At 48.3% G+C, this 27,777-nt stretch overlaps 1 protein-coding gene across 2 annotated transcripts in view; it reads left to right on the forward strand.

Moving 5' to 3' along the window:
• Positions 1-10,014: 10,014 nt before the first annotated feature.
• The window catches only part of Cacng5 (calcium voltage-gated channel auxiliary subunit gamma 5), a 40,070-nt gene continuing 22,307 nt past the window's right edge, over positions 10,015-27,777 (forward strand). The window contains exons 1-2 of one of the 2 annotated variants that reach the window (XM_029483109.2): positions 10,015-10,143; positions 11,584-11,706. The gene's annotated coding sequence lies outside the window, so the exon portion shown is untranslated. The remainder of the gene's footprint in view (positions 10,144-11,583; positions 11,707-27,777) is intronic. The other variant, XM_021177718.2, reaches the window with a different exon arrangement.

Raw genomic sequence — 27,777 nt, forward strand, 5'->3', positions numbered from 1 at the left:
CCTGACCTCCACAGACAGGGGCACGTGTGCACATGTGTACCCACACACACATCACTAAAATAAATGGAGGCATATGGGACATGACACGAGTACACTTTATTTTGCTTGGATTCTCTTTTTGCCCCAAAGCTTCAACCAACCACATCTTCCCCTCACCCCTCCATAGCCTCTGGCCATTCTTTCAGTCTCCTCATCCAGAAACTGATCTTAAGAGACACAAAGGTGACCCAGGGAGCTTCTGAATGGAGCCGCATCTCTGTGCACCAGTAAACCCACAAAACACTTTACCATGTCCACGTCTGAGTCTCATTTGTCCACATGTCAGAGAATATCCATGCCAGATTCCCTCACTTTAGATCCATTCACCTGTGTCTGGGGTGGAACAGGCTGCCTAGGGACCAAAGCACGGCCAAGGCAACACACCCCACCACTGAGGAAGGCACAGGGAAGTTCTGCTGAGAAGGGCAGGGTTCCACTCAGGAACTACACACCATGCCCAGCTCATTGAAAACAGCCTCAATGTTCATGGCTATGAGCTACTATATAATCCTGAGCAGTTCAAGGCTGATTGGATGTAGCCATGTGCTTCTTGGGTTCTCCGATGCCCCATTCATTGGAATAAGCCAATACTAGGTATTTGATTTGCTTTGTCTTAACAGGAGTTAGGTGACAGTCTGTGACATGAGACCCTAGTGAAGGTTCTTGGTCCGTGAGAGTTTTCTAGTTTGGGGTTGGGTCCAGAGATAGCAGGTTAATATGAAAGAGCTCCTAGAGGCTTCCTCGGTATGACAAAGTGGCTTCTTGTGCAGTTTCCTTCTTTGCAAAACTGTATTTGAGTGAGTGATGTGCCCGAGTGTGTGAGGTCATATCTGTTTGCAGGTACAGTACACATCAGTGCTAGTACACTAGATGGCTGACTAGTACACTAGAACAGCACACATCAGGGCTAGTGCATAGAGAGGTCAAAGGTTGACCTTAGATAACATCTCCAATCACTCTCCATTTTATTTTTAGAGGCCAGACCTCTCGTTGAACCTAGAGCTTACTGATTTGGCTCCTTTAGCTCAGCAGCTTGCCTAAGGAATTCCCCCACCCCTGGTCCCCACCCCCATCTGGAGTTCTGGGATTACAGGAATTCAGTACACCTGCCCAGCTTTTATGTGACCACTGGAGATCTGAGCTGCTCCTCTCACTTGGGCAGAAAGTGCTGTATTCACCAAATCACCCCTCTAGCAGGGAGCATTGCCCAGAAGACTGTAGCTGCAGCAGGAACAATTTATAGCTAAACAAAACAGAACCCAAAAACAATAAACTAAGGCTGTAAAAAAAAAAAAAAAAAAAAAAAAAAAGATTAAAGGCCAGAGAGAAAACACTGGAGATTTTATTAGACTGAAAAATGCAATGTAGTTATTTTGTGAGCACCTATGTAGGAGTAGAATCTATGTAGGAGGAGCACCTATGTAGGAGGAGCACCTATCTAGGCGACTAGGAGGAGCAACTATGTAGGAGGAGCATCTATGTAGGAGGAGCACCTATCTAGGAGGCTAGGAGGAGCACCTATGTAGGAGGAGCATCTATGTAGGAGGAGCACCTATATAGGAGGAGCACCTATCTAGGAGGCTAGGAGGAGCATCTATCTAGGAGGCTAGGAGGAGCATCTATGTAGGAGGAGCATCTATGTAGGAGGAGCACCTATGTAGGAGGAGCATCTATGTAGGAGGAGCACCTATGTAATGTAAGAGGAGCATCTATGTAGGAGGAGTGTAGCCTCCCCTCCCCCAGCCTTAATGGTTTACACCTGGATGGAGCTTCCCTCTCAATCGTTCTGTCACACCCACTGCTGGAACCTGCCGCCTTGCTGTTCCGAAGCCATCACGTGATCACCCTGCTACTGGACCCCAAGATTATTTGGAGGGAATTGGGCCCCTCCCCCTTCCTTTATAACTGAGTGCTGGAATAGTAAAAATTGAACCTTGAGCAGAGAGCTTTGTCTTGGTTCCTTCCTTATCTCTCGCAGCCCAGCCCCTCTTCTCTTCCAGGTTTCCAAAATGCCTTTCCAGGCTAGAACCCAAGTTGTGATCTACTGGCCAGACACAACAGAGGAGCACCTATATAGGAGGAGCACCTATCTAGGAGGATCATCTATGTAGGAGGAGCACCTATATAGGAGGAGCACCTATCTAGGAGGCTAGAAGGAGCACCTATATAGGAGGAGCACCTATCTAGGAGGCTAGAAGGAGCACCTATGTAGGAGGAGCACCTATCTAGGAGGCTAGAAGGAGCACCTAAGTAGGAGGAGCATCTATCTAGGAGGCTAGAAGGAGCACCTAAGTAGGAGGAGCATCTATCTAGGAGGATCATCTACGTAGGAGGAGCACCTATGTAGTAGGAGCACCTATGTAGTAGGAGCACCTATGTAGGAGGAGCATCTATGTAGGAGGAGCACCTATGTAGGAGGAGCACCTATGTAGTAGGAGCACCTATGTAGTAGGAGCACCTATGTAGGAGGAGCATCTATGTAGGAGGAGCACCTATGTAGGAGGAGCACCTATGTAGGAGGAGCACCTATGTAGGAGGAGTACCTATGTAGGAGGAGTACCTATGTAGGAGGAGCATCTATGTAGGAGGAGCACCTATGTAGGAGGAGCACCTATGTAGGAGGAGCACCTATGTAGGAGGAGCACCTATGTAGTAGGAGCACCTATGTAGGAGGAGCATCTATGTAGGAGGAGCACCTATGTAGTAGGAGCACCTATGTAGGAGGAGCACATATCTAGAGGTGCATTGCTCCGTCCAGGAGATGTAGTGTCATTCCCAGTGGCTGGGGAAGTTCTTGCCCCTGCCCCGCAGCCACTTCACACCCACCTGTCTCCAGGCTCCCAGTGGAGCAGAAATGAGCAAAAATCAGAATGCTAGCTTTGATCGGGAAGTTTTTTACCTCCTTTATTATGTAATTAATGTGTCCACACGAGGACACATGCAGGTGACCATGTAACTAAACATCCAAAGCAGGGCACATGCAAGTCAAAAACATTATGCTGAAAGTAGGGAGCTGGTGTCTTGGTGTCTGGACTGCTAACTTTTTTGTCAGTTGGACACAAACTGTAGTCACCTGGGAAAGAGGACCTTCAGTTGAGAAACTGCCTCCATCAGAGTGGTCTGCAGATCTGTCTGTGGGACACTTTCTTGATTAATAATTAATTGAGGAGTACTCAGCCCACAATAGGCTTTACCACCTTGTGACTGGGTGGCCTCAAGTTTGTATTAAGAAAGCAGGCTGAGCATAGCCATGAAGAGCAAACTCGTCAACAGCGCTCCCTCATAGTCTCTGCCTCAGCTCCTGCCCTGGTGTCACTCCATGATGGACCATGACCTATACCAAGTGAACCCTTTCCTCTCCAAATTTGTTTTGGTCATGATCTCTACCACAGCAACAGAAACCAGACTAGGCAGTACCCTTGGGGTATCCAAGGATATCAAGATCCACACTGGTACCAAAGTGCCTTACATGAAAGTGATGGGGCAGGATGTGAGCCAGCCTACAGTGGAGGCTGGCAGGCCCTGTAAGCAGACCTAGGAATGGAAGGTTGCCATGGGCAGGAGGGATTCATCCGGCTCCTCTGCGGGTCTTCTAGCGAGCTCTTTCACTCATTTATTTCAGAGCTTTTTTTTTTTTTTTTTTTTTTTTTCATTAACTTCAAAGCTAGGAAATGGCTATTTAAGACGCTGTTTCCTGTCATCCCGAGAGGCAGGTAATTGGGAGGTGACATGAGCCTAGCCCTGCTTTCTTTGTTCTGAAATAAATGGAAATGCTCTCATTTTCCAGCCCCTCTTTTCTCTACACTCCCATGCCATGCTCAGGCCTTTGCCTTGGGAGTCCAGCTTTGTCTCAGGCTGATGAAGTCTGCCATTTGCAAGGTGCCCGGTGAGAGGTGACCACTGTCTGACCCCGAGCCGAGCTGCTTCCCTTTGTGGAACCTGGAGCCTGATGTTTAGACATGGCCTCTTACTGAACCTGCAGCTCTCAGTCTCAGGTCTTCCAGCTGGCAGAAAGCCCCAGGGGTTTCCCTGTCTCCCCAGCGCTGGGATCGCATGCACCCCCACAACCCACCCACCCCCAGCACTGTGGTGTGTGTAGGAGACCTGAGCTAGCCCCTGCGCTGACACACCAAACGCGTCACTTACTGAGCCATCTCTCCCACTCAGTGTCTTTATTTATTCTTATCAGATGAGGTTGGGATCTCCAAAAGACACAAGGCCTGAGTGACCAGACAAATTTTATAGAGTTCAGGTGAAAACAAGGAACAGTCTGGAGCAGTGGTTCTCCACCTGTTTGGTGGCAAGCCCTGGGGAGTCATCTATCAGCTATTTATATTATGGTTCATAACATGAGCAAAATTACAATTATGAAGGAGCAATGAAATAATTTTATGGCTGGGGGTCACCACAACATGAGGAACTGTATTAAAGGGACACAGCATTAGGAAGGTTGAAAACTACTAGTCTGGAGTTTATAAATCCCCGCAGAGATCGCTACCAATTGCCTGGCTTATTAGCCCAGCTAGGAGCTGTCCAGGTGCTGACTGGACAGCTCTCCTTCGCACCCCAGGGCTGAAGTTTCGTTCTGGCCCCCTGCCTATTCTACTCCACCCAGGGCCTGTATTTTAAGCTATTCCTCGCAACTTTCTCTGTAATTAAAATCGAGAGACATCTTCATTTTGTGTATGGGCTCCCCTGACCTTGAAACTGTTTTAGAAGCAATCCTCTAGTTACCAAGGGGACGACGCGGGAGAGCAGGAGTTGAACAGCTGGCCTTTGCGCAGGCAGAGAGCACAGAGCTGAGAACATGAAGAACAGCCATGCTGGCGAGGAGCGCTGCTGTGCCAGTCACCAGGTGGGGATGCAGGCGGCAATGTCATCACCCGGGTTCCACAGGATGCTGCCTTGAGAATAAGGGAGAGCATGTTCCCGTGCAAGAAAGGAAATTCCTTCTTTGCCTGCTGGGCCTGGAGCCTCAACAAGGCACTTGCTGGGGGAAGGAGAGGGCTGGGTAGCTAGGAGTGTGGGAAACAGTGGAGGCTGGGCTGATAGAAAAAGGAGGGATGTGACTGGGTCTGAAAGAACTGGGGCAGGGGTGATTATACCAGTGTCTCTGTAGAACACAGGTCATGCCTGGCCCAGAAAAGTTAAGTACAGGAGGAAAGGGGGGCCACTTACAGAGCAGACTCCACAGGCAAAACAGAACTGTGAGCAACACAGCACAGCTTTACCCTCTAGGTCCTCATCTGCCTCCCTCTCCCCTCCCCCTTCCCCTCCTCTCCCTCCTCCTCTTCTTCCATCTCTTCCATCTCTTCCTCCTCTTCCTCTTCCTCTTCCTCCTCCTCTTCCTCCTCCTCCTCCTCTTCCTCTTCCTCCTCCCCACCTCCTCTTCCTCCTCCTCCTCTTCCTGTTCCTCCTCCTCTTCCTCCTCCTCCTCCTCCTCTTCCTGTTCCTCTTCCTCCTCCCCACCTCCTCTTCCTCCTCCTCCTCTTCCTGTTCCTCCTCCTCTTCCTCCTCCTCCTCCTCCTGTTCCTCTTCCTCTTCCTCCTCCTCCTCCTCCTCCTCCTCTTCTTCTTCCTCCTCTTCTTCTTCTTCTTCTTCTTCTTCTTCTTCTTCTTCTTCTTCTTCTTCTTCTTCTTCTTCTTCTTCTTCTTCATGAGCCTCCTGGAGTTCAGGATGACCTCAAGTTTACTTATGTGCCCAAGGATGATTTTGAACTCCTGAACTTATCTTCCTGCCTCCACTTCCTAAGTGGTTAGATTATTGATATTCACCATGATAACTTGGTTTGTTATGGTGTTAGAAATCAAACTCAGGACTGTGTTTGCCTATTAAGAACTCTACCCCCTGGGCCACAGCAGCAGCCCTGAATTTTTGCTTCTTGAAACCTACTATTCCTTAATCCCTGTGTCCAATCACCTGGTCATCCTGGCCTTCCCTGCTTCCCCAGCCTAAGCTGTGTGGCTCAGAACCCTCCAGGGCTCTGCTGGTATGATCAGCTCCTGGGACCTTGTCTCTGAGAGCAACCTGAAGATTGTGGTTTTCGATCTCACCTTTTAGCACATGAGATGCCCATGCAAACAGGGTGTGAACTTGCCATTTCCCTTGGGACATTGGCATCTGGCTATCTCTGGGGAAATTTACCTCTGATGGTGTCTGAGCTGGTAGCCTTGGTTTTAGAATCAAGTGTGCTAACACAGAGAACACACTTGGTGAGTGATTGCCCTGAGTAGTGATAGATAGGGATTCGTGATAGCATCAGTCATCCCTCCCAGGTGACAGCCTGTGCTTATACTCAGCTCCTACCTGCCCTCCTTCTCCCACCTCCCCTGGGCCATCTTCCCTCTCTCTGTCTCTACTGACATAGACATGCCTATGTGTCCTCAAGTCACACATATATAAGCCTGACAGATAAGTGTTGATCCCCTCTGTCCTTGACACCAAAAAGGTGTCACTGCCTCTCCATCACTGACACTGGCCACCACTGTGACCTGGACTTTGGATTCCTAGCCCATCTCCAAGTTGCTCACCATGCAACCATCAGACCACAAGGCAAGGCAGAGAGAGGCACCAGTAAACACTCTGTGGCGGTAACAACCAGCTTGCCTTTTGCCCGTGGCATGTGTCTATCAAAAGTCACCCAGGAAGTCCGACTGCTCGTTATCACATACAAGAGCTCAGGTGACAGAAGACATCATGTCACCTGTCTCCATGATCCCGAAGGCAGAGAGAATTGGCTGACAGAGCAGACACCTGAAAGTGGCATCTGTCACCACCCCCACCCTCTAGGGCCAGGAGGAGGCTATCAGGAAGCCCCACCCCTACCCAGAACATAACTGGGCATTTTTGTCCTCATGCTTGCAGAGCTTACTGGGCAAAGCTGACATGCACGTGCAGTGTGGCAGGGTGCTCCTAATTAAGACCTAACTAGCGTGTGGAGCCTCAGATTCGCTCAACTCAGCTGTGGATCCAGAGAAAGCTTGTGTTTCATGAAACTCCTCGCCCAACAGGGAGTGATGAATTATTGAAAGGATCAAAAAAAAAAAAAAAAAAGCAATCGGGGAGGGAGATCTGCTCCATTATTCATCAGGCCAGGAGTCCCCAAGTCCCCAAGCACAGCTGCTGGCTTTCACACCTACACCATTTTCCCATTATGTCAACAGGAGCGTTTCCAGCCCCACTGTAATAGCAGCCTCTGAGTAGACTTCCTCTCCTGCCATTCCAGGCCTGTCCTCATCTGCAGCCAGCTCTGCAGAGCTGTAGCTAGGGATGGATGGAGGCTCTGCTTAGGGCTGAATGCTTTCCTTTCCTTTCCTGGCGCCAGCTCAGGGGTCTTCCAGCCTGAGGGCAAGACTCCTTCAAGGACCAGAAAGGCTTTTTTAAAATAAAAAAATATATATGTGTGCGCGTGTGCGTGTGTGCGTGTGTGCGTGTGTGTGTGTGTGTGTACACTGTAGCTGTCTTCAGACACACCAGAAGAAGGCATCAGATCTCATCACAGATTGTTGTGAGCCACCATGTGGTTGCTGGGATTTGAACTCAGGACCTCTTGCTGGAAATTTGAACTCAAGACTTCTGGAAGAGCAGTCAGTGCTCTTAACTGCTGAGCCTTCTCTCCAGCCCCAGAAAGGCTTTTTAACACAGCTCTCCCTACCCCCGCCCTAATCTATGTCTGCAGCTGTCTAGCCACACCCATCCAACCCCAGCCCATTTGCATTTCAAACCTCGGTGAGATTTCCTACATTCTGTCCACAGTCTATGCTGACTCCTTCCTCTGTTCCAAGCTCCCTCTCTGCCCTCTGTCTTATTACTGGAAGGCTCTTCATCCTGCAGGTCTGCATCTCAAGGCCAGAAAAGTAACTTTCATACAGTCCATGTCAGGTGCAACATCCTTCACCCACAAGGTCTCAGAAGCCTTCCGGTGGCCCAGAAAGCTCAAGATTCTCACCAGTTCTGGCTGCACAGTGAGGAGGGAGTCTGTGCAAAACATAGCAGAGCATCTCAGCCAACGTGATTATGAATTACATTGTGGGAAAGCTTATCAATACACACACCAAACACAGCCTTCCTAAGAAAGGGTTGTACAACTGCCTGAGCCATACCCTGGTTTCCCAGAAGTGAGAGATTCAGAGAGGTTATAGATTTTGTCTGAGGTCACACAACTAGCTAGGTGGCAGATCCAGATTGAAGATCACATTCCAAAAAATCCACATCCTTTCTCTCTGTCACCAAGTCTTGGGGCACACTGCCTTGGGCAGACTGGGAAGGAAGCCACGGGCATCCCTGGAAAATGCCCTATGTAAAGAGTTTCAATGGAAAAATAAAAAGTTGGGCATGGTGGCACATGCCTGTAATCCCAACAGAGGCAGAGTCAGGTGGATTTCTGTGAGTTCAATGTCTCTTTAGTCTCACTATGTAGCCCTGGCTATCCCGGCACTCACTGTGTAGACCAGGCTGGGCCTCAAATTCTGATCTTCTTTGTCCTTTCGTGGCACGGATCCACCACACCTGTAGTGTAGTTTGTTTAGCAGCTATCTCCTTGGCAGCTTTAGTCTCTTGAAAAATTTATCCAACTTTTAGACATTCATTCAACAAACACCTCCCTCGCACCTGCTCTGTGCCAAGCCTTCTGCCTAAGCTCATAATATAATCAAGGAGAATGTCAATCAACGCATCATTGCCACACTGATGACTCCTAGGCCCAGAGGAGGAAGAGAAATGCATCCTTATAGCACAGGGAGAACCAATAGTATGTAGTGCAGTTTCTATATGGCAGTATCCGCCCACAGTCTGGATCAAGCAACCTTAGCCATAAAGGGCTTTTGTACAAGTGATGTCTTATAGTCTGGGGGTAAATGTGTTCACTGCTGATATCTCCGTGTCTGACACTGGGCAGAAGATACAGCTGAGTTGGTAAAATGCCAGCAAATACTTGCAGTCCAGACACCGGGAGCAGCAACAGGAGAATCCCTGGGACTTGCTGGCCAGCCGAGTCTAATCAGAGTTCCAGTACCGAGATCCCAACTGCATGCATGCACGCACATGTGTGCACACTGGGCATGTGTGTCACACACACACACACACAAAACACACACATGAACACACACACACACACACACTCACACTCACACGAACCACCTTCATTGCCTGAAGGAACTTGACAGAAGAGTCAAGTTGCTGGAGGACGCCCGTGGCCAGACTGCCCAAGCCTACATCCCTGCAGGGCATGCTTCCAGCTTGCAGTAAATGCTACTGTGTGCAAAGCTCACACATGTGTGGACAAAGTTACCAGCTGCCATTTCAGAGACATGAAGGTGGACTGATGTTCCAGCCAGAAAGAGTGAGCCATGTGTCTTCCCAGCCAGTCTGGCTGGATAGCCGCCCTTCACCATTCCATGGCTCCAGCTGCAAATTGTCTGGGGCTTCATAAACCTGTGAAATTAAGTTTGACGGTGCCATGGAAGCCAGTTAACAATTTAGAGAAGGAAGAAATGCTTAATGCCAGAGCCAGGCAGCTATGAACTGCAGATGTGGTTCTGTGTCTTCAGGAACACCCTTGGGTCTGAGCTTTCCCGTTGGCATCCATGAAATGGGAACGTCGTGAAGGTCAAATGACCAGAGACCTGAAAAATGCTTTGACTAGCGTCTGGCCCTCAGAACTCAATAAGCAACTGGCTGGGGCTGGAATATTGTCTCCACCACCGACTGCAGCAGCCGCCACGGGACGATAAGTCTGACTCAAGGCAGGTGTTCTCGTTTGGAAAGCCTCCATTCTCCTACGACAACCCCCAAAGTCTTCACCTACAGCCTCCACGAGGACGCTTCCCCACCCCAAGGATTCTCCTCTCGGTGGAAGGCAGCATCCTTCTATCCCAAAGCCCACCCACAACTGACTGCATTGAGAAGGCAGGCCCCGCCCAGACCCCGCCCCAGACCCCGCCTTCTCCCAGTCCAGTGTTCCAGCGGCGGCCACCCGCACGGTAGCTGGCGCAGAGCAGCTCCGGCGGACCGGACGGGGCGGGCGTCCAGCAAGCAGCGCGGTACCTTCCACCGCGCGCAGCCCACAAGGGACCTTCCAGGCGAGTCTGGGGTCGTGACCGTGAGGTAAGAGCAAAGAGCAGGAGGGATAGACACACGCCTTGTCGGGGGTCCAGGAAGCGATTATCTCTAGTAGTGCCACCGCTACTGCGTTGAGCTGGCCTCCTTAACTGAGTAGCCAGGGGCAGGGTGGGGCGTGCGGGCTCTCTCTCTCTCTCTCTCTCTCTCTCTCTCTCTCTCTCTCTCTCTCTCTCTCTCTGTGTGTGTGTGTGTGTGTGTGTGTGTGTGTGTGTGTGTGTGTGTGTGCAGGGGTTGGGGATCATGACGCCCCCTCTTTGCCGATGCTTTCGAGCAATTTTCCCACTCCAAAGCCAAAGCCACACTTTCCCACCACAGACTTGAGTAAAACTGGAAGAAATGACCTGGATGCGGGATAGTAAAGGCCTCTGCCACCTGTTGAGCTGGGCTGTGGGGTCTCTGAGGGCCAAACTCCCCTAGGCTGTCAGGATCTGTGATTGGACTCACTTCCCAGTGGTCTCACCCATCTGCAAGTTACCTGCCCATCTTAGGACATCCGCTCTGCCCTAGGCGACAGGGATGGGGATGCCTGGGAGGGCTAGTGGGAGAAAGGGGCTTTGCCAAAAGCCCCAGAGCTGATAAAGGTCCGTGGTGGGACAGCACAAGGCATGGGGATTCCCTTTATGCTTTGTGTGAGATACCAACCCTCCTCTCCCAGGAGTACCCTATATTTTCCCCCAGCCACTCGAAAGTGCCCCCATTTAATGACTGGATCTCTTTACTGGAATCCTATCATGGTAATTGATGGAGCTGCAACATATGAGCAGTTTTAAAGTGAAATGAAATCTTGGGGCTGAACAGGGATTTAAAAACCATACCAGGTACCTCCTGTGGTTGCTGAGCAAGTCTCATCTCAAGGCTGGTTCTCAGGATGCTGAGAAACAGATAGCTTTCTGCTTGGTCTTGCCACACAGCTGGCAGAAATTCCAACCGTTCTCAGGTTGGAGGCATCAGGGTTTTGTGACCTGGGAGAGGGCTTGGGGGCATGGTAGCTGAACTGTTCACTTACAGCTGGAAGAGGCTGGCCTTAGTCTGTGATAGAAAGCATGGACTCTAACCCCATTCACTCACCCTCTAACAGTGTAGCATTAACTAATTCACAGAGCCCCTTGGAGGCTCTCGTAAAGCTGGGCTGTCTGTTGTGAGAACAGAGTAAGGTCACACATGACAGTATCCGCAGAAATGTCCAGGGCTGTCTCGGCTTCCTCAGACGCTAGACTTGGGGATGGTGGCCACATAGTGAGGAAGCCAAATTAATTCTCCAAGAGGGAGAATGTACGGTGTAAAGAGCTTTCCAGAGCTCTGGTGGAGTTTAGATTCCCAGAAGATGAAGGAGCTGTAACTATGGAGCCATGACTCTAGGGGGAGCTATCATTGCTTCCCCAGACTTCTGGTCCTTTTTTTTTTTTTTTTTTTTTTTTTTTGCAGACTCCTGGGTCATTGCCAGCTAGTCCTTCATTGTGTGTCTGTCTGTCATCCCATCCTGAGTTTGGTGCTGGTCTTACATGGTGACAGAACTGGGGACAACTGCAGGTGACTTTAGAGACACTGGTAAATCATCTCTTCACCAAATACCCACTTCTCCTGGAGTATAGCTGCCTGAGTCCTAATATTCTGCCACAAGAGATTTATTCCTTTGGTCCCCTGCCTTGCAACCTGTGTCAGCTACTAAACCTTCACAGTGATGGCTACTTTAGAGACATTCAGGACCTTTAAGAAGGATACGGACAGAAGACCAGAAAGGGGGAAAATTGGGTGCAGAAGAGAAAAGATAGGACTTTCCAAGAGTATGGTCCCCAGAAACAGACCCAGTACCCTGGGAGGAAGGCAGGCTGCAAGGCAGATGGCAGGTGAGGGGCAGGGAAGAGCTGCACCTCGGTTGTGATTCTCTGTGGGAATAGGAAGTGGGTGCCTACTAAGGAAGCCTGTGCTAGAGAGCTGACTGGGAGTGAGCTGCAGGGCCCTGTGACAGGCGAAGCCCCAAAGCTGTCTCACCCAGCCACTCAGCATCTTTTCTCTCAGCACACAGCTCCAGCCCCACAGGCAGCCATGCAGCATTCTGTGTTTGGAACCTAGGCTGTGGCTCTGGTTGTTTACATTGTTAGGGCAGCAGAACAAGGTCACCAGTGTCACACACACACACACACACACACACCCTGGCCCTCTTGTCACCTCTCCGGAGAGAAGCAGAAACAGTCGTTCACGCACACCTGACATGACGCCTGAGATGATGGAGGCTGGAGGAACAAGGGATTCCACTGGAGTTAGCATGAATGGCTTGTGAGGTCCTGTGTGGGGTCTCAGAGTGGGGCATGCTAGAGAACTGTGGGAAGTCCCTGCTGAGAGAGCCCGTGGGCCAGCCTCACTGGGGGAGGGGTGGATGAGCATCTCTTAGATCTGTGGATACCACTGCCACTGTTGACCAGTCCTGGTTTATGATAGTCCAAAGAACAGTGTTTGCAGCCCACCCTAGTAATCCAGAGGGCCGGGTCACAACCAGAAAGGAGACACAGTGGGCCACTAATGTGTCTTTATGGTCTTGCATTCCCAATAGACATCTTTTTGTTTGTTTGTTTTATTCTGTTGGTTTTGTTTTTCTGATAAAGCTCCAGCTCTCATGTACCTCTGGTTAGCCTCAAACTATCCATGTAGCTGAGGATGGTTTCAAACTCCTTATCCTGCCTTTGCCTCTCAAGCACTGGGATTGTAAGCATGTACCACCATGCCTGCTTTACGCAGGGCTGGGGATCAAGCTCAGGGCCTTATACAAGGTAGGCAAACACATCATCACCCAAGCTGAGCTACAGCCCCAGCCCAAGGGACAAACACCCTTATATATAATGCTGATTTATATATAATGTTGATGGTGGCGGCATATCTTTGCTTCTATAATGAGCACCAGGGGGCTTGTGCCAACCACTGAGCTAAGTGACAGGGGTGCTCTGGTATGCTTGGCTTTGGGGGATGGGTATTCTTGTGTTTGGTGACAACTAGGCTGACCTGCGTATTGCAGGATGTCCCCAGTCTCCACCAACTAGATACCAACAGCACTCATCCATCTACACACCTGGCTGTCCTCAGACATTTGCCTGATATCCCCTGGGGAGCAAGGCAGCCTGATGTTGAGAATCATTGGGGATCTAGCTAAGAATAAACTAGGAAAGAAGAAGAAAAAAAAAAAAACAGTCCTGCTCCCTCAGGAGCAGCGTTATGCGAAAGCAGCAAAAAAGCAGTCAGCTGCATGGTGGAAGTGCTGGCGATGGGGTGAGAGGCTGAAGTGTGGGTGGGGTGGGCGGCCATTTCTAAAGGAGACTCAGCGGTGGCGTTCCTGAGTAGGTGACATTTCGGCAGAGAGGGGAAGTGAGGAGAGAGAGCAAAGTGTGCAAAAATCTGGGGACCCACCTGCCAAGCAGTGGGAGTATAAAGCTTAAGGGGGCAGTGGCTGGGGCTGGGTGGAGTGGATGCGGGTAGGGACAGGTTGCTGGAGTCTGATGATTTAACCCCCCACACACACACACACCCTCTTAGGACTTTGCATTTTCACACTGAGCACTCACAGCCTGTTGGGTGCCGACCTACACCATCTTGACAGCCTTTAGCTGACATTGAAAGAGGTAGGTGCTATTTCTTTACTTGGTTTTTCGATTGTAAGGAGTAAGGTCCAGAAGGGTGGAGGAACATGGAAGATGTAATGGACAGCCCACACTCTTGTCTCCCGCCAAAGTGCACTCTGGGGCTGTGCCGTGTTGAGTTTTCTGCCCCAGCTCTAGCCCTGCACTGAAATATTTCCCAGTGCCTGTGTTTCCTCTGAGGAGGGTGACCCCACCCCTGCATGTTGGTGATCTTTGGGGGATAGTGTTTATCCTTATTGCATATGTCTCACGCCTGTTGCCAAGAACTAGGAGGTAAGTGGCCCCTCCTGCTCCTAGGCAACATCTCTTATGTTTGAGTTTGTATGCATTCACTGAACTGGACCCGGGCTATCTGCTGAGTGAGGTTGGGACCAGTATCCCAGGAGGTCAAGGGACATGAACCCAAGACTTGGAGAAGCAAGAGGAAGCTTTGTGTTTGTGATCCAGTGTCTCTCCGGGCCTTCGGGGCTGGCTTGCCAATCTCCCTCTGCTGAGGCTGGCCTCGAAATAGAATGTTCCACAGTTGAGTGGAATTGCTGAGACCATATCCCTCTCCAAGACTCTCTTGCCCCATGCAGAAGTCAGAGTCTCAATTAGTCCCAGGCAGGCCCTTATTTATTGATCAAGCAGTATGTATGAGAAGTCAGGTTCTTCTTAAAAATAGAAGTTTAAAATTAGCTCAGAACTGGGAAAGGGGAAGCAGCCCACAGCAGCTACAAAGGACTGACCTCCTTGGTGACTGCTGCTATGAAAGCCTTGATGCTTTCCCTTGCCCAAGAATCCCAGGATGAGGAAATGTGTAGAGGGGTGCTGCTGACACCTGGAAGAAATCCATCTGCCAGCCTGAGTGAGGGACATCCAAGCTAATGAGGGATCCTGTACCAGGAACTCACATCCCATGGGCATGAGGAATATCCTTGATTTGGGTGGGAAAGCCTGGGTTATAGAGTTGCCTGTATGGATACAGTGTCCCTTCCAGGGATGGACTATGTGGGAGCCTGGGTCCCTCGAAGTTCCATTAGGAGGAGGGGATATAGAATGGAGCATCTGGGAGATGACAGCGGGTACGAAGCCTGGTAAGTGTCCTGCCTGCTCAGCCTTTGGGGATGCAGCTTACTGCCGTGTCAGTGGATCACTGAGAACGAAGACCTGGGCAGTTAGTCATGATCCCCTCTCCCCCCATCTCTGCAGTGGACACATGGGCATGTAGCCTGCAGTTCAACCCCTTTGTGTGCCTTGAAAGAGTCACTTGACCTCCCTAAGCTCCAGTTTCTCTCATTCTGAAATGAAGTGGTGAGCAGTTACTACTGTGGTGACAAGTTTAGAGTGACCAGAGGTCCTTGATACACCCATACCCAGTGGTGACAAGTTCAAATTGAGAGCCTTGATACACCCCTACCCAATGGTGACAAGTTTAAATTGAGAGCCTTGATACACCCATACCAACTCACCCTCCCAGTGCTATGGGCATGGAGCCCTGCCCACCCTCTGCATAATGTCTACACCCAACTTGGCTGAAGTTTGGCCACCATGTTGGTGACCCTGGTTCCAAAGCCACCATCTGCCAAGGCATGGGCACAATGGTGATAATGATAACGTATTTCCTACTCTGGGTTCTCCGTGTTAGTGCTCTTGCCGACCTTGTCTAACTGCAGAATGAATTTGTGAGGCCATTACCATGAGCCCTGTGTGCATGTGTGTACATGTGTGTGTGAGAGAGACCGTATGTGTGCAGGCATACATGTGTGTGCAGATGTATGTGTACAGTTGTACACAGGCATGTGGAGGCCAGAGGACAATATCTCAGGGATTGCTCTTCAGGGATGATCTACCTTTATTTTTTAATTTTTGTTTTTAGGCAGGTTTTCTCACTAGTCTAATGTTCATCAAATAGACTAGGCTGATGACCAGCAAACCCCAGAGATCTGCTCATCTCTACCTGACCAGTTTGGGGGTTACAAAGTGTATTCTACCACGCTTGCCTTTCAAAATGTGGGTTCCAGGGATTGAACTCATGTCTCCATATTTCAAGGCAAGAGCTTTACAAACCAAGCTATCTCCTAAGCCTCCATGAGCCAGAGTTTATAGAAGAAACCAAGGCACCATTAACTAATCTCAAGTCACCTAGCTGCTTTATGAACCAACGAATATAAACAAAACATCTAACCTAGGGGTAGAGTCTTATAAAATTGTCTTCTTTTTACCTGAAATGAAACCTCCAGATGGAAGCCATGAGATACAAGAGACTCAACCAAATGTCACCTCCCCAAAAAAGCCTTCCAAGATGGTCCTATCTGTGGCCTTGTGTGCGTTGGGGGCATCCTTGGCACATGGTAGCAGCCAGCTTCCTCCAGTGCTATCCCTCCCTTGAGGCCAAGAGCACCAAGCAGTGTTTCCAGATTACTTTGCAAATAGCAGCCACTCCAGGGTTGTTGAAACCCAGGCATATTGTGGCTCTGCCAATGCCCAAGACACTTGTGCGCTCAAGCCTAATCATGGGCTTCCAGAGCTCAGCGTCTAGAGCCTTTTAGCAGGTTCCATCTCTGGTGCCTGATTCTCAGCTAGCAGAAGTACCAGAGGCAATAGGTCTCTTGATCTGCAGGAGGCCTGCCCATCCTGCTCCCTGGGGCTGCAGGACCATGTGACTGTCAGGTCAAAGTTCTCAGCATGAGCAATGACGTGAAGGAGAGGGGGCAAATGAGGGGCTGATTTGGGTCTCACCCTTTGATGAACACTTTACTTAGCTTCTAGTCTCTCACCCCTAGCTCCTGCCCCCTTTCCATTGCTTGTGTATACACGCTTGTCGTGTGCACCCCTAAACTGATATAAATCCTGCCTTTCAAAGAAATGCATTCAAGTGTGTGTGTGAGAGAAAGAGGAGGTGGGGGGAATCTTCCTTAGCCATTCTGCTCATTAGTCACTGAGGCAGGGTTCTGAACCCAGAGCTTGCCTATCAGGCTGCTGTAGCATGCCAGCCCTCTGTCTCCACATCCTGAACACTGGGATTACAGATGGCGGCCACATTTCCTGGATTTTATGTGGATTCTGGAGATCCAAGCTCAGCTCCTCACACTGGCACAGCAGGTGCTTCATCTGATGACCTGTCTTGCCAGCCTTTGCCATTTCAGTGGCATTTCATAATCCAATATGGCAAAGCCAGCCCTGCTCCCTAGAACAGCATCACCCTAGCTGGAGATGCACCCGGTAAACACCCTCCCTGTACCCCCTTTCCCTGAGATTCTGGCAACTGCCAAGCTGCTTCCTATCCCTGTGACTTCACCTTCAGGCTATTTTATGTAAACATGTGATGCGTGACTGTGTCAGGTTTCTTTCATTTCACACATTTTCAAGCTGAAACATGTATTGAGATTGTGTGTGTGTGTGTGTGTGTGAGTGCAGTATGCACATCCATGCACATTGTGGAGACCTGTGGAGAGCACTGGATATCCTACTCTATCTCTGTCTGCCTTATTCCTTTGAGACAGGGTCTCTCCATCAACTCAGAGCTAAGCTAGAGGCCAGCAAGCCTCAGCAATCCTTCTGTCTGCCTTCTTTTCCCCCCTCACAGCATTCAAGTTACAGGCATATGTGGCCACACCCAGCTTTTTATGTGGGTGCTAGGGATTTGAACTTGAGTTGGATGTTTGCTGGCAATGCTTTTATAACCAACACTCTTACTCATAGAGAAAGTTCATCAATTCAAGAGATTCCCTCCCTATGATGGCTGAATAAAACCTCCCTGTGTTGATGGACCACACTGCTTATACATACATTAATTTTGGACATCTGGGTGTTCCCAGCTACGGACATTTGTAAGCAGGAAGAAACAGCCTCCCAGGTTCCTGCTTGAGTTCTTGCCCTGGCTTCCCTTGATCATCAACATCTGGGGAGTAGCAGGTGTGGTGCCCTCAGTCACAGTGTAGGATGACTGGGAACCTGATAGGAAAACAACCTACACCTCTGTCTAATCAGGACAGGTTCACAGCTACAGGCTCCTTCCCACTGGCCTCCTCCACAGGGTCAACTGTCTGATCCCAGATATCTGTGGGATGGCAGCCAGGCCCATAGTTCTTGTCACGCCTGCCAGGTCCAGTGACTGTGAGATTCAGGCCAAGGTCAAGGCCCTGGGTTCTAAGAAGCCCCCTTCTAAACTACCACAGTTACAGGAGGCAATAGCTAGAGCTGCTTTTCAGCTTCAGTGGATAAAAATGTTTGGGACAGGAAGAACCCCACCCTGTGACATATGTGACTGTCACCTGATGCTCAACCTGGTCCCCACACAGGTGCATGCTGGTAGAAGGCCTGTCGTCATAATCAGAGAGTGCCTAACAGGGTTGTCTCTGTGCTCTTTTGATCCACCTGCATACAACTCCACAAAAGGAATTCTATTTTATTTTTTTAATCACCCCTGTATAGATACAGAAAGTAAGAGAGAGTATCTTACTCAAAGTCACTCTGCTGGTATGGGCTGGAGCCAGGATCAAAACTGACAGAGCACTTGAATGGGCAGCTCGTGGCTTTTGTAGCTTATTGGGAGACCAACCTAGGAATAAACTTCAACTAGGCAGATCCTTCCAACCTACCTGCTTTCTCTCTGTTGAGGATATTGATTGACCCTGAAGACATGAAGGACAGGCCCCTGGGGTTGTCAGCTCTTGGGGGGTTAGGGCTGGTCCTGATATCCCTGACCTGTGTATCCTTATCTCCAAGTTCAGTACCAGGTACAAGGTGATGGCTGGCCTTTGTGTGGCCTCTGCACCCTCCTCTGCCCTCTCAGGTTTTCCTGCAGATGTCCCTTCATTCATGAGTGTCTCCTTTCATCCTTCCCCTTTCTAGAAAATTCCAGGATCTCTCGCCCACGTGCTGGGCACGATGCCTAGTCTCATTTGTGATGCCATTTTGCCTGGTACTTACACTAGGGTCTACCACCCCACCTCAGCCGAGAGTTCCTATTGGAGGAAATAGAGTTACTCAGAGGTCAACTCCAGCCAGAGCAGCTGGTGAACCAGTTGGGAACCGGAGGGCCAAGGCCAGAGGAGCTGAGAGAGTGTCAGATGTAGGCTGGGCCCTGAGTGCAAATCACCTTAAGTACCCCCTTGCCATGTCCCTGAAGCAGGCTCTGTGGTTATTGTCAGGGATAAGGCTGTGAACATTCATACTAGAGTGGTAGTGGCTTGGTAATAATGCCATCTGTGCTGCTTGGATTTCAGCTTAGCTATGAAGGCATCCGAACCTCAGACAGGGAGGAATTTTACGTGGCAATGAGCTGAGTCAGAAGTTATGGTAGTGGCACTGGCTCCCTCCTGGAGACCTTCCTCCCCCACCCTCAGACTCCTGCAGTTGGACACCAGTGCAGGCTCAGAGCAGAACAGGGTATAGAGTCAGACAGGGACACTTGTGCACATTGATTGAGAATTGTCAGCCCCAGTGCCAGCAGGTGGTGGCTAGCTATTAAAGGGGCACTGCTCGGTTCACCCAGCTTCAAGATTGATTAATATCAAAACTAGCATTATTTTATCCGCTGCCTCTGCGGAAGGCCTGGAGTGGGGAAAGGCACAAGAGACTCATAATTCTCCAATATTGATTTCCTCCGTCCCTCTCTCTCCCCTCCGGATAGGAACGTCTGTCTCCCTCCTGATAAACGCATCGTTATGGGCAGGATGAAACCAGTCATCATCCGAGGTGCCCAGGGAGCCATGCTATGCACAGGCAGGCAGAAGCAGTGGCCCTGAGCCGGCCAGATGGAGCTGGTCCAGGAAGAGGGGGGGATGCCAGGAGTCAGCAGTTGCCTGGTCTCACCTTCTCCCCTAGAGAGGGCAGATCCAGCATGGGGTGATGGCTAGGAGCCTCTCTGCCTGGGGTACCCGTAGCTCCACCAGAGGCTAACACCCACCTGCTGAGTGGCTTCCTAGAACTGTGTTCTGGGGTCTGCCTGTGGAAAACCCTGTCTCTTTGGTGGACTACATCCAAGTTCAAATCCTGCCCTAGCTTTCCAGAGTAGTGCCACCTCTCTTGGCTTCTATTTTGTACTTCATAAGATGAACCATAGCATCTATAATGTCATCTCAGTAGGCTTGGTCAAGGAGCCAGTGAGGTAATATGCAAAAGTGTTTGATAAAACAAAAGGAAAGGTCAGAATGGTCAGTCAACAAACATTGCTATGTGGTTTCCCCCGCTTGACTGACAGCTCTTCCAGGCTCCTGTGGTATAAACTCTGGGGTGTCAGATGGTCAGAAGGCACAGTGTAGATTACAGTGGAGGGGAAAATGAGGCTGAGGATACAGCTTAGTTGGTAGAGCACTTACCTGACGAGCAAAAACTTCTGGGTTCAGTCCCCAGCACCGCAGAAAGCTGAGCATGATAATGCACACCTCTAATGTCAGTGGCCTGAGAGGTGCAGGCAGGAGGATCCAGTCCAAGGTCATCATAGCACCATACCAAGTTTGAGGCAGCCTGGGCTACATGAGACTATGTCTCAAATATATGCATGCATACATACATACATACATACATACATACATACATTAATTAAAATTAGCTAATTATGTGGGGATGTGGCTAATGGTAGAACACTTGCTTAGCGTTCACAAGTCCCAGAGCTCAATCCCCCAAGCAAGGAGACATCAAAACAGCAACAACAATTTTAAAAACCCATTCCTGGAGGAGGCTGGTCCAGTGGAGTACTCAGCCGATCTAGCCCAGAGCTGAGTTAATTGGTCAGAAACAAGCCAGGAGAGGTGAGAAAACAAGGTGTCAGCCCACAGGGACCCCTCAAGGAGAGCTGGCTGCAAGCAGGCCCTGCCCAGTGGAAGTCTTCTGGCTTCCCCCACTGACAGCTAGCCCCTTTTCTGTTTCCTTGGCAGAGGAGGGTCTGGCTCTTGTCCTGGTCTTGCTGAAGTTAAGGGGGGAAGGGGGTGCTGACAACCCTGATCATGGCCTGCAGAGTCTCCAGGTCATCTGGGCATCTGCACTCTGAGGTCAGTTGTCCATAAACTCCAGAGAAGAGCACTCCCCTTCCAGAGTATGTGTGCCACTGTTAACTGGGCAAACAAAAGTAGAACACAGTATAGCCTGGGGCCAGCTGGCTGGAGCCCCAGGAGGAAGGAGGGAGAAAAGCTGTCCCAGGGAGAGAGGAGGACACTCACTGCTGGCCTTGATGCTGAGGTCACAGGGCTGCATTCATCCAGCTGTCCCTCTCTATGGGGTGAGGGGGTGCTTCCAGGATCCTCAGGGATACCCAAGTCCCAGAATGCCCAAGCTCTTAAATGGTGTCATATTCACAGGTACACACATCCTCCCGTGTATTTAAAATCCTTTCTACAGCACTGATAACAGCTTTTACAGAGCAAGCACTATCAACAGCTGCCCTCTTTCCTAAGCAGTATCTCAAAGAGTCTGTACATATTCACCGCAGACACCGTTTAGAAAACATTGTCAGGTCATGGTTGTTCAAAATTCTTGGCCCTGAGGGCTGGTCATAAAGCTCCTTATTTTTTTCTATCATTGTTAATCCTTAAATTAATTTTAAAATGAGTACAAATTAAACATTTGTTAATTTCCCTTTTCTTTTTTAGACAGAGCCTATGAAATCCCTGGCCTGGAAATTACTATGTAGGCCAGGCTGGTGTTAAACTCACAGAGATCTGCCTACCTCTGCCTCTGTAGTGCTGAGATTAAAGGTGTGCACCACCACACCTGGCAACATTTGTTAACTTAAAAATGACAATACACATAATGTATACACATATAGACATGTATACACACATATGTAGTCACACATAAATATATACTTATGCACATGTATTCATGAATGTGAACACACAGGTATGTACACACACAATACGTGTTTATGCACACATAGGTACGTACACACACAATACGCCTGTATGCACAGCCTGCTGGTGAAATCAGCTGTGCTTTTAGCAGCACACTGGAAAAAGAAGAAGATTTTCCTAGATAAAAGGTAAAAGAGCCTTCCTTCCTCTCTCCATCCCACAATGCAGAGAAGTCTGGCACACCACTGGGAAAGAGAAAGGGACACAGAGCAAGGGTCTTACTTTGGGTACAGAGTAAACTCAACTAAACATACTGGTCCAACAACCTACCGAGGCTTACTAAGAAAGAATTGCCTGTGAACCCAAACTCAGAGCCTTGAAACTGACATTTAAATCGACTCAAAAAGTGTTGAAGGGTGAGTGTGGGTATGTGTATGGTATATTGGGTCCAGATATGAACCACAGAAAAACACACTCGCATACTGACTCATATGCTCTCTCTCTCTCTCTCTCTCTCTCTCTCTCTTCCTACATACATACAATAGCAATGGATTTAAAATTCAAAGGTTATGTAAAATAACTAACCTGTGGCAACACTAGAAAATTAACAAGAAAGATGTACAAAAAAAACAATATTAGGAATAAGAGTTGGGGTGAGCCGGGCGTGGTGGCGCACGCCTTTAATCCCAGCACTCGGGAGGCAGAGGCAGGCGGATTTCTGAGTTCGAGGCCAGCCTGGTCTACAAAGTGAGTTCCAGGAAAGCCAGGGCTACACAGGGAAACCCTGTCTCGAAAAACTAAAAAAAAAAAAAAAAAAGAGTTGGGGTGAACCTATATACCAGTAGAAAAATTTTTACATGTAAGAGAATATCATGACCATTCATTAAAATGGGTGATTTTCCTAAAGGTAATGTGAGAAGCAGCAGAGACTGGATAGGTTGTAGTCATTAAAAGAACAGAGAAATTCAAATGAAGCCACATTCAAATATAGGCTGATGAGATATGAGTGTGCATGAGTGTGCATATGTATGCATGTGTGCATGTGTGTATGAGTGCATGTTTGTCACATGTGTGTAAATGAGTGTGTGTGTACACATGGGGGGCACATGCATGTGTGAGTACATGTGTGTGTAAGTGCATGAGTGTGTGTGTAAGTGCACACGCAGACATCTGTGAGTGAGTGTGCGTGCATGCGTGTGTGTGTGTGTGTGTGTGTGTATGTGTGTGTGAGTATACATGCTCATGCATTTGTGTGGAGGCCAGAGGTTAACCTTGTGGTAGTGTTCCCTGGGTGTGACCCACTGGAATTTCTCTCTGACTTGGAAGTCACTGGCAGGCTGGTCAGTGAGCCCCAGGGATCCCTGTGTCTCTGTTCCCCAACACTGGAATTATGAGCTTGCACCACAATGCCTGGCTGTTTTGCGTGTGCTCTGGGAATTGCCTCATATTCCTCATGCTTTACCCACTGAGCTATCCTTCCCTCCATGAGGCTTTACTGGCAAGTTTTTCCAAACCTGTGAGGAGTAAACCTCCTTAAGAAGCTAATGAATCATGTAAAGAAAGTGCAGTCCACACATAGTAAAAATTCCCAATTCCTTGCCTACAGCCAACGAATAGACACAGTTCTCTCGTGCTTCTCTGCAGTCAGCTCTCTGTCCACTCCACTAGTGATCTTTCTGCCCCTGGTCCACTCATCTCTCTCCTAAAGCTTCGCCTCTTCTGCAGTGTCATGTAAAGGGGAATCAGACAGGATGTGGTCCTTTGTGTCTCAATTCTAATTTAACATAGCGTCTTGTTTTTTAGGCCCGGTCTCCCTGTGTAGCCCTGGCTAGCTTGGAACTTGCAATTACACCTTGGACTCACAGAAATCACCCTTCCACTGCCATCTCCTCTTCTCAAATGCTAGGACTAAAGGTCTGAGCCCTCACACCCACTTTTAAAAATTTTCAGTTGTTTATCCATTATCAATAAGGGATATTTATACTGGTGACAATTAGGATTCTTTCAAATTAATCCTTACTGCAGATGAGGTTTGCGAGACTCTAAATTTCTCCCAGTGTCTCATCCTGAAGTGGTGGAACTGGTGAGCTATATGACAAAGAAGCTGCCAAATTGCTTCCTGGAATTGTGAGACCATTTGGCATTCTCTCTTGTAATGTACACCAACCCCTATTTGTTCTTCACCAACACTTAATCTTACCAGTCTTTTTTGAACTTTAGCTACATCTGTATATCATGGTATCTCTTTGTGGTTCTTCTATGACTTTTATGGTGACACTGACAGTTATAGCTCAGCCTTGCTTATCAATATTAGTGCAAATGTCACAAAAGCTAATTATGTCATATGTGTGCTCATACATGTGTGTATGTATGAAATAAGAACAGAAAGCCAGACCACCCCCCAGAGTGTGAGGATGGCTTAATGCCAGAAAATAAACATGTTCTCTCAATAAATGCAGAAATTCATTTATTTATTTATTTGTTTGTTTGTTTTGTTTTTTTGAGACAGGGTTTCTCTCAATAGCCCTGGCTGTCCTGGAACTCACTTTGTAGACCAGGCTGACCTCGAACTCAGAAATCCACCTGCCTCTGCCTCCCAAGTGCTGGGATTAAAGGGGTGCGCCACCACACCCGGCCAGAAATTTATTTTTAAAAATCAACATATTATAAATTTTAAAAAATTTAATTAGTTAATCAGCAATAGTCAAGAAAGTCTTTGCCCTCCATGTGCCATATTTTAAGTAAGTACTATAGTCAGTGATAAAAAGCAAGACAGTTTTTCCCAATCGGGTGAGTACCATTGCTTGTATGTGTGAGATCCTACACAATCCAGCAAGATAAGAGAAAGAAATGTGACATAAAGGAACTGGAATCCAGGGCTGGAGAGATGGCTCAGTGGTTAAGAGTGCTGACTGCTCTTCCAGAGGTCCTGAGTTCAATTCCCAGCAACCACATGGTGGCTCACAACCATCTGTAATGGGATCTGATCTTCTGATGTGTCTGAAGACAGCTACAGTGGACTCATACACATAAAGTAAATCAACAATTCCTTTTGTAAAAAGAATTGGAAAAAAAATTACAAAGAATTCTGGTCCGTGGATGCTGTAATCTACACAGAAAATCCAAGAGGGCCCGGTTTATCAAAATTGTCCAATACAAGATCAAAACACACAAAAAAATTAATAATCATACGGCACATTGGAAACTAAAAAGCTTCCATAAGATACCACATAAAAAGTGGAGGAAAGTAATGAAGTTGGCTAGAATAATTTCCACATAAATGTATCAAATGTCATATCTAGACTACTTTGAGAACTCCCATAAATGAATGAAAAAAGGTAGCCAATTTGATAAGAACAGAGCAAGGATGGGACTGGAGAGGTGGCTGAGCATCTTCTCAGTCATAAGGATGGAAGTTCACATCCATCATCCACAGGAGACGACAGCTCACAAGTGCCTGTAACTCCCACTCGGGAGGATCTGGCACCCTCTTCTGGCCTCTGTGAGTGCCTGCACACACACATACCTCGTTGAAGAGCTACAGGAGATTAATGGATGCCGAGGGAAGAAGAATCCTTCTTCCCTGAGGAGCATCTCCCCATAGGTCATGAAATCCCAAGTGGCCAGCTCTACACACATACACATGAGAGCAACACTAAATGCACCCAACGGGTAGCAGAGGTCATGAATACGAGAGGGAGTAAGGGAGACATGGAGGAAGTTATAGGTTGGGGGGGCATGTAAATACAGTACTTATATAGAACATTCTAAAAAAAAAATAAAATCAGAAAAATAAATAAATGAAGTCATTTCACAAAAGGGGGAACAGTAATATGACTATAAATGAGAATATGCCTTGTGTAATTGGTAACCATGGAGACACAGATGCAAAACGAGGAACCATGGCATCCTCACCATCACTGAGAAGAACAAAGTCTGACAATTCCCGATGCTGGAGTGGCTGGGATGTGCTATGAACCCACAGACTGTAGGTGCTGCATCTACTGTGGGAGAAATTGGACACCTCCAGAGTCACTGTAACACCCTCCTTCACACAAAGATTACATCGTCCCTTTTTTCTATCTTTACTAAAGGAGGCTGAGAAGACTTAAATATGTTGCCAGAGTAAGTTCCCATAAGCTACTATGTTTCAGATTCTCCTTTCCACTGCCTCTCTGAGTGATGCTGAGGTAGAAATGGCCCCCAGATCTACCCATCATAAACGTGAGCCCAGTCTATCTAACCTGTGCCTCCTGGCAACTCAAGATGTCCTGTCCCCACCGGGATAAACCAGCAGGGGGCACATCAGCTATCTGCCCTCTTCCCTGGTAAGGCATTGTCTCCTAGCAATACAAGGCTACCTCATTTCATGGGATGTAAATAAAGTGAACATTTATTAAATAAAACCATGGACAGAATAATGAAGCCAAAAATTTAATTTATAGTGATAGTAACCACCATTCATATTTCTATACCCATCATCCCACACTAAAAGATAGTTTTAAGACTTAGCAAACTAATTGTCGATCCATAGTATGACCGTTTTAATGGTGGTGGTGGTGGTGAGGTTTTTTTGGTTAGATTTTTGGTTGCTTTTTTTTTTTTTTTTTTTTTGGTGGTAAGTTTTGCTTTTGTTTTCAGTTGTTTGTTTGTATACCCAGCCCGTTTGCTGCTGTTTCATCTCACAAACATTAGCCATGGCTACCCAGTAGCCTGCTGAACGGCCACGCCATATGTCGTGTAACTTTCCTTAGAGAAAGGCTTATGCTCTTTGCTGTAATAAGGGAGAGTGAGGCAACATCTCTGTGTGCTTTGTCCGTATGTTCACAGTTATTCCCCTGGCAACAACTCCCAGGGGTAGCGTTGTTGGAACCCAGAGATATGAAGATACTTAATGCTTGACCAAACTGTTCTCCAAGTCTTCTGTTTTATGTTCCTGTCACTGTCAGCGTTAAGGTTTGGAAGGGTCTTTTTCAGAGTTAAACCTTTCATTTGTGGTTTTTCCTTCTCTCTCTCTCTCTCTCTCTCTCTCTCTCTCTCTCTCTCTCTCTCTGTGTGTGTGTGTGTGTGTGTGTGTGTGTGAGAGAGAGAGAGAGAGAGAGATAACACATGTGGAGAACTGAGGTGGATGTTATGAATCGTCAACTGTTCTCAGAAGCTCTTCCGCCTTATTCATTGAAGCAGTGTCTCCCAGTCAAACCCAGAGACCACTCGTGTGACTATTCTTTGCCTTTATAGTAATATTAGGTTATTATTACCATAAATAGGGATCTTTAATCTCTGCCTTCTGAGGCTGCCATGCCTGGGCTATGGGGATCCAAGAGCTGGTCCCCACTCTAACACAGCAAGTATGTAACTACTGAGCCATCTTCTTAGCACCTAACCCTTTGTTTTGAGGTCACTGTGGATCATGTACAGTTATAGTAAACATGTAGAGATTCCATGTGCCTGTTCCCATGTCCACCCTGCCCTCAGTGGTAGCATCTTGCACATCTCTATCGAGATTTGGTATCCATATAGTCAAGATACAGCCTCACCTCACCCCAAGGGTGTGGCTCTTTCCTGATCACAACCTGCCTCTCCCCATCCCATCTTTCTTTAACCCTACCCCAGCAACCACTGATCTGCCTTCTGGTTCCCTAATTTATTTTTATCATTTCAATGCTATTAAAGAAATGGATTCACAAGCTAAATTTCTGTCAAAACTAAAAGAAATAAGTTTACAGGTAGAGGCGGAGTACACATACATTCTTGATTGGATGTCTCTAAACCAGCAAAAATGAAATGTACCATAATTTACAATTTTTCCTATGACCATACTGTACTGGTTATTTTGATCAAAGGAGGAAAGGAGAGAGGGAGAGAGGGAGGAAAGGAAGGAGGGAGTGAAGGAAGGAAGGAGGGAGGAAAGGAAGGAAGGAGGGAGGGGAGGAGGGAAGGAAGGAAGGAGGGAAGGACAAAGGAAGAAGGGAGGAGGGAAGGAAGGAGGGAGAGAGGAGGGAGGAGGGAAAGAGGGATGGAGGAAGGAAGGAGAGAGGGAGGGAGAGAGGGAGGAAAGAAGGAATGAGGGAGGAGGGAAGAAGGAAGGGAGAGAGGGAGGGAGGAAGGAATGAGGAAGAAGGGATGAAGGAAGGGAGAGAGAAGAGGAAATGAGGGAGGGATGGAGGGAAGAAGGAAGAGAGAGAGGGAGGAGAGAATAAGGGAGGAGGGAGAGA

The sequence above is a fragment of the Mus caroli genome, unplaced genomic scaffold (assembly GCF_978045245.1).
Source record: "Mus caroli unplaced genomic scaffold, Mus_caroli_1 scaffold_13, whole genome shotgun sequence".
NCBI classification, from domain to species: Eukaryota; Metazoa; Chordata; class Mammalia; order Rodentia; family Muridae; genus Mus; species Mus caroli.